Source organism: Marmota marmota, unplaced genomic scaffold (genome assembly GCF_001458135.2).
Source record: "Marmota marmota marmota unplaced genomic scaffold, marMar, whole genome shotgun sequence".
Taxonomy (NCBI): Eukaryota; Metazoa; Chordata; class Mammalia; order Rodentia; family Sciuridae; genus Marmota; species Marmota marmota.
In genome coordinates this window covers 39,015,709-39,021,708 of record NW_025999842.1, presented here as the reverse complement: position 1 = coordinate 39,021,708, position 6,000 = coordinate 39,015,709, and the positions used below count along the sequence as shown (strand labels likewise).

At 33.8% G+C, this 6,000-nt stretch overlaps 1 protein-coding gene across 1 annotated transcript in view; it reads left to right on the top strand.

Moving 5' to 3' along the window:
* Tbc1d32 (TBC1 domain family member 32) overlaps positions 1-6,000 on the top strand; it is a 185,562-nt gene that overhangs the window by 125,191 nt on the left and 54,371 nt on the right. The window lies entirely within an intron of this gene.

The window sequence follows — 6,000 nt, the reverse complement described above, 5'->3', positions numbered from 1 at the left end:
CAGGTCTGCCTACCTTGCAGGCGCGGGCGGTGGCTCTGCCCTGCCCCTCCTATCACGCATGCGGACCGCTGTGCCTGATCTGCAGGTTGGTCACAGGTCTGCTCACCCTGCGGGCACGGGTGGCGGTTTCGCTCCGCCCCCCCACTCCAATTGGGGTCACGTGACCACCACACCGGCAGGGCCTGATCCGGGCGTGGGCGAAGGATCTGCTCTGCCCCTACTCCCGTTGGGGTGACGTGTGTACCACGCTGGCAGGCCGCTGGGCCTGACCCGCCAGTCTGTCACAGGTCTGCTTACCTTGCAAGTGCGGGCGGCGGCTCTGCCCTGCCCTTCCTACCACGCCTGTGTACCACTGGGTCGCGGGTCTGCCCACCTTGCAGGCACGGGTGGCGGCTCCGGTCCACCCTCTCTCCAATTGGGGTCACGCGGTCACCACGCCGGTGAGCCGCTGGGCCTGCTCAGGGCGCTGGCAGCGGCCCGGCTCCTCCCCTCTGGCTCGACGACAAATGGAAGCACTATGTCTTACAGTGACCTTATTATTTATTTGTTTATTTATTTTGTACTCTCTGTTGCTTCCCTTAGAGTGTGATTTACAAAGGGCAAAGGAACTCTGTATCTTACATGGTATTATGGTTTGGATCTTAAATGTCCTTCAGAAGGCTTGGGCCCCAGCTGACAGCACTATTTTGGAGATGGTAGAAACTTTAAGAGCTGGGGTTTAGTAGGAGGAAGTTATGTCCTTGAGGTATGGCCCTGGAGAGAGTATATTTGGAACCCAGACCCTTTCTTTTTCTCTTTCCTGGCTGCTATGATTTAAGAAACTTTGATTTAGCATACACTCTTCAGCATGATGTTTAGCCTCACCAGTAGTCCCAAAGCTGAGGGGCCAAGCAAACATGAGCCAAAGTAAATCTTTCTTTCCTTTGTGTTGTTTTATTTTGTCACAGTGAAAAAAAAGCTGAGTAACATGTAGTATAGAATATAATATTATTTATTGAATGGATGAATTATCATTGAATTTTTTTTTTCCTTTTTACCACATCATCAAATTCTCTCTCTCAGACTTTTGTCACTAAATATTGGAAATTATTTCCAGGACATTCTGAAGAAAATTTAGAAATTCTTACTCTTACCTGCAAAAATCTCTGATCAGCCTCAATTTCTAGAGCACACATAGCTTTGCAGTTAATGAAAGCTCCTTGAGTTAGATTTCTGTATATATCACTCATAAAGTAGATGCCTTTATCATAGTTATTTTATCATTTACAAAGTAGTACCTTATATTTTTATGGCACATAATTTTGTGCATTGGTAGGATTATATTCCATTTTTTTCACAATTGAGAAGAATAACAAAAGCATAGCCTTTTGTTCTGTGATTACTTCAAATTTAGCCTTTTATAGCTTTGCTATCCTACTTTACAGCTCCTGCCATCACATTTTTACTTATCTGATGGGAAATTGATTTTCTGCGTGGCAAAACATTCTCTGTAATATAGTATATAAAATAGTAAGTTCTATCCTGATAATCATTCCCTGTAATGGAATATATCAAATAATATTAAAATTCTTATAGTTAAATTATTCAGATGTTCCAAATTTTAAAATGACATTATTTCTGTATGAGAAAGCAGATCAATTTATATTTCACAGTTTATAATATATAAATAAATCTACCTATAGTGTCTTGCATTTTATTTTTAGCCTAAAATGAATTTTTTTTACTACCAAAATACACTTTGTTTTACTACCAATAGTATCCAAAAAAAGTAGTTAAAAAAAAAAGATGAGGGAGGCTATCATACAATTGAAGCAAATTTTATTTAAAACCTTTTTTCAATTTATAAATTTTAAGCTCTGAATGAATTTACTATATAATGTCTTGAATCATTAGTTTTTATGTATTAATCAAATGTCCAGGGAACCACATTATGTTCATAGGTAAGTACCATGAATCTAAGCTACTATATTACATCTATATTATTTGTATAATTTCGGCACTTTAGAAAAGTAGCATAAGTTAAAATTAAAAGCAGTGTTTTGTATCAATATGTTATTAATATATTATGTGTTAATGTATTAATATGTTGGGGAATGAAAAAGGCTTTTATAGGCATTATATATGAAGTTTATTTTGAACATTTTACAGTGGCAGAGTACTGTTGATGGAATAGTTAAGTAATTATTGCAATGTATTATAGTCAATATGAAAACAAATACTGATAATAGACAAAATTCCCAGATTAGAGATGGAGCCAAAGAGTTAGAGTGTCATATTCTGTATCTTTGGAGTTACAAAGTATTCAATGTATGGGTAAACAAATTTTTGTGTTTTATGGCTATGTTCTTAGGATGCACACATATTTTCTTCTAGCTCATGGCCACCTCTTCATCTTAGTTATCACAATATGCTGCTATTATTTTAAATTAAAAGATATTGAAATTTAGCCTTTGCAACTACAAATTCCTATTATTTTGGCACTAGAAAATACCCCTAATTTACAAGACATTTTTCACTAATTTATGTTGATTTTTAAAAATAAAAATTCCTGTCCTTACTGAGTTTAACTCATTCACTGGTGTGGTTTCTCACTGATACTTTGTCCTTTCAGAAATTAGCCTGTGTCCCCATTGAATTATCTTCATTTCTTTTGAATTTACAATTGGATGACTATCCACTGTATAATTCTGATAGTCTAAACTAAAAATTAGAAGACTACCAAGAGAATATGTCAGGGGGAAACAAAAACCTTCTAAGGAACAAAAGGAGAGAGAAGTAGATGGAATGCAGTTATAACTGAATTATAATAAAATAATGAAAATTACTCACTAAGGAATGACTAAACTGGATTGCCTTCATTACCAGTAGAATAGATTATGTAAAATTGAGGATTACCATTTTTTTTTTTGTCATTGAACCCAAAATAGAATCCTCTAGTCATCACTGTAAAAGTGCTCTAAAAATAATAGGGTGCTGTCTGTGTAAAATGTAATACAACATAATGGCAAAAATTGTTCTGATTTTAAAAGTTTTGAGTATTCTATCTTAAACATACAGTGCATCTATAAATGTTTTTGGTGATGACGTTTCCCTTTTATCAAATACTTATCTAGGGTTTTATGTCAAGTCAGATACTTTCTCATTCTTTTTTATTTATTGCTTCTATTCATGGAATTAAGATTTACTTTCTGCAAGTAAAGGTAACTAACTTCTATTTGACACCAACTTGTTATCTAGGAAGACTGGTAGTATGACTGAGAATCTCTCTAAACGATAGTAAATCTTGAGCTGTAGCTGTAGAGAAATTTCAGAATTTTCTTTTGAATATTATAATTTTATTTTCAAATACTTCTTACTTTAACATTTGAAACAAGCATATCTATATCAACCAGGAAAAATAGATACTAGTTTAGGTATAGTAGGATTAAAAAAATTAATTCTTCATTTTTTTTAATGTCACTGATTTCTTCTACAGTAAACACTTAGTTTTGAAAGAAAAGCTAATGTGGTATGATAAATCCAACAGACACTAGTATGGCAATATGTAAATCAGTGGATGTGTAACCGATGTGATTCTGCAATCTGTATACGGGGTAAAAATGGGAGTTCATAACCCACTTGAATCAAAGTGTGAAATATGATATGTCAAGAACTATGTAATGTTTTGAACAACCAACAATAAAATTTTAAAAAAAGAATAATTTATATAAAGTGGAGTATCATATCTTAAGAATACAGTTGTTGAAACAAAATAAAGATGCATAAATTTAGATTATCTTAAACATAAACATGGGAAGATATCTAAATATGTTCCCCATTAGTTATTCATGTAGTTGCTTCTTGGACACTACTCTGGATTCTTCTCCTGCTCATGATAAAGGAAAAGTGAAATGATTACTCTGTTAATCCGAATAGAAGAAAAGAATCAGAAACAAACAAATTAAATATTCTACAAATGAGTTTCTAAATTGATTCTCTCTTACTTTATGAAGCCTTCCATGAGTTTTTGTTTTTTACAGCATCCGTTATGATATTGTGTATAGAGTGGATACTGAGAATTACTGAATGAAATCCTAGAAAGAAGTTAGAAGTTATTAAAAGTTTCTATGTGAATAGTAGATTTTCTTTGTATTTATATTGAGCTTACATTTTTTCTCCTTTTGGAGTTAAAATTCTTTATATAGAGAACACAGGGCCTTGTGCATGTAAGGCAGTACACACACACACACAAACACATATATATATATATGGATATACGTACATACATATATGTGTATATATAGAGAGAGCATTTCTCTATTATTTATAATAAACTTACATAATAAATAACCTTTTTCGGTATTATGATCTTTGACAAACTATAATATGCCCAAGTATGAAAATATTATATTGCTCCCTATTACAATGTTTTGGAGTTTAGACATGCATTATTATTGTCAGCTGTCATGGTGAATTTTCTAAGCAGGAAACTTGATGCTTCTTTTTTTCAATTTTTTTTTTCTAGTAGTTTAAAGTAGATTTTTTACTCTGCAGTTTTTGTAGGTGCCTATAAGTCATAGTACTCAGAAGAAGCACAGAGGGAAAGAACATGCTGCTGTTCTGTCTTACTAGATAAACCAGACCCTGCATGAGAAATCAAACTGTTAGTTATTCATGGTGACTTTATCAGAGCTAGAGGTAGAAGTGATACCAAGTCCTAATTTTTATTGTTCTCTATCTATAGAAATAATACTACACAATTAGAATTCTGTAGTAATGGCTACTATGAAAATGGTGTTGTAGCTGCTATGTTATCAAATGTCTGTAATCCCTGCCACTTGCAGGACTGAGGCAAGAGGACTGTTAAGTTAGAGGCCAGTCTGAGTTGTTCAGTGAGAACCTGATGAATCTGTTTCTATTAGTTGATTCATCTGCCAGTTGTGGGGCACATTTTTTTTCTTCACGTTAGTGTCTTTTTATTGGACATTAGACATTATTAATTTTGAATTCTAGACTTTTTTCAAAGGGTAGTGAAGCCTTTTGTGTCAGAAAATCAAGTGATTTGTGTGTATTTTGATGTTTCAAGGTTGTCATTTTTTTATAAGTGAGTGTGTAGCTTAACCCTCCTACTATAGAGTGACTTTCTAATACAGTTATGGAATATCCTGGTAGTTTACTAGTCCTGTGAGCTCTGGAGTTAGATATCTCCTAGGCATTTTCTTTATCCTTTAATCTGTTAAAGGGCATCTAAGTTGATTCCATAGCTTGGCTACTTTGAATCGTGCTGCTATAAATATTGATGTGGCTGTATCTATATCATGCGGATTTTAAATATTTTAGATAAATACTGAGGAGTGAGTGGGACAGCTGGGTCATATGGTGGTTCCATCCCTAGTTTTTTAGAGAATCTCTGTATTGCTTTCCAGAATGGTTGCACCAATTTGCAGTCCCACTAACAATGTAGGAATGTATCTTTCTCCCAGCATCCTCACCACACTAACTATTTGTATTCTTGGTAATTGCCATTGTGACTAGAATGAGATGAAATCTCAGTGTAGTTTTGATTCACATTTCCCTGATTCCTAGACGTTTTTTTTCATATATTTGTTGACTGATCATATATATGTTTTTTTCACTTGGAGGAGGTAAATGGCAGGGTTGTACCTGGATAAAAGAGAAAAAACAGAAGGAAACAAAGACCAGACACACACACACATACACACACACACACACACACACACACCTGCATTTGTTTTTTTTAATTGTGCTGTTAGTGATTTTTATTAGGCTTAAGAAAATATATAAAGATACATTTAACATGAAAACTTTTTTAGCAATAACATAATTTTGATGTAACTATGACATTAAGTTTAAATATTTTTATTGAAAGAAATTTTCTCCTTTGATTTAAATAATATGAAAATTTTATTTAATTATTGTTTTTATTTTTGAGGCTCTTGATAAAATGTTTCACATCTTTATAATCAATATTTAAANAATTACAGAAATATTTATTTGAAA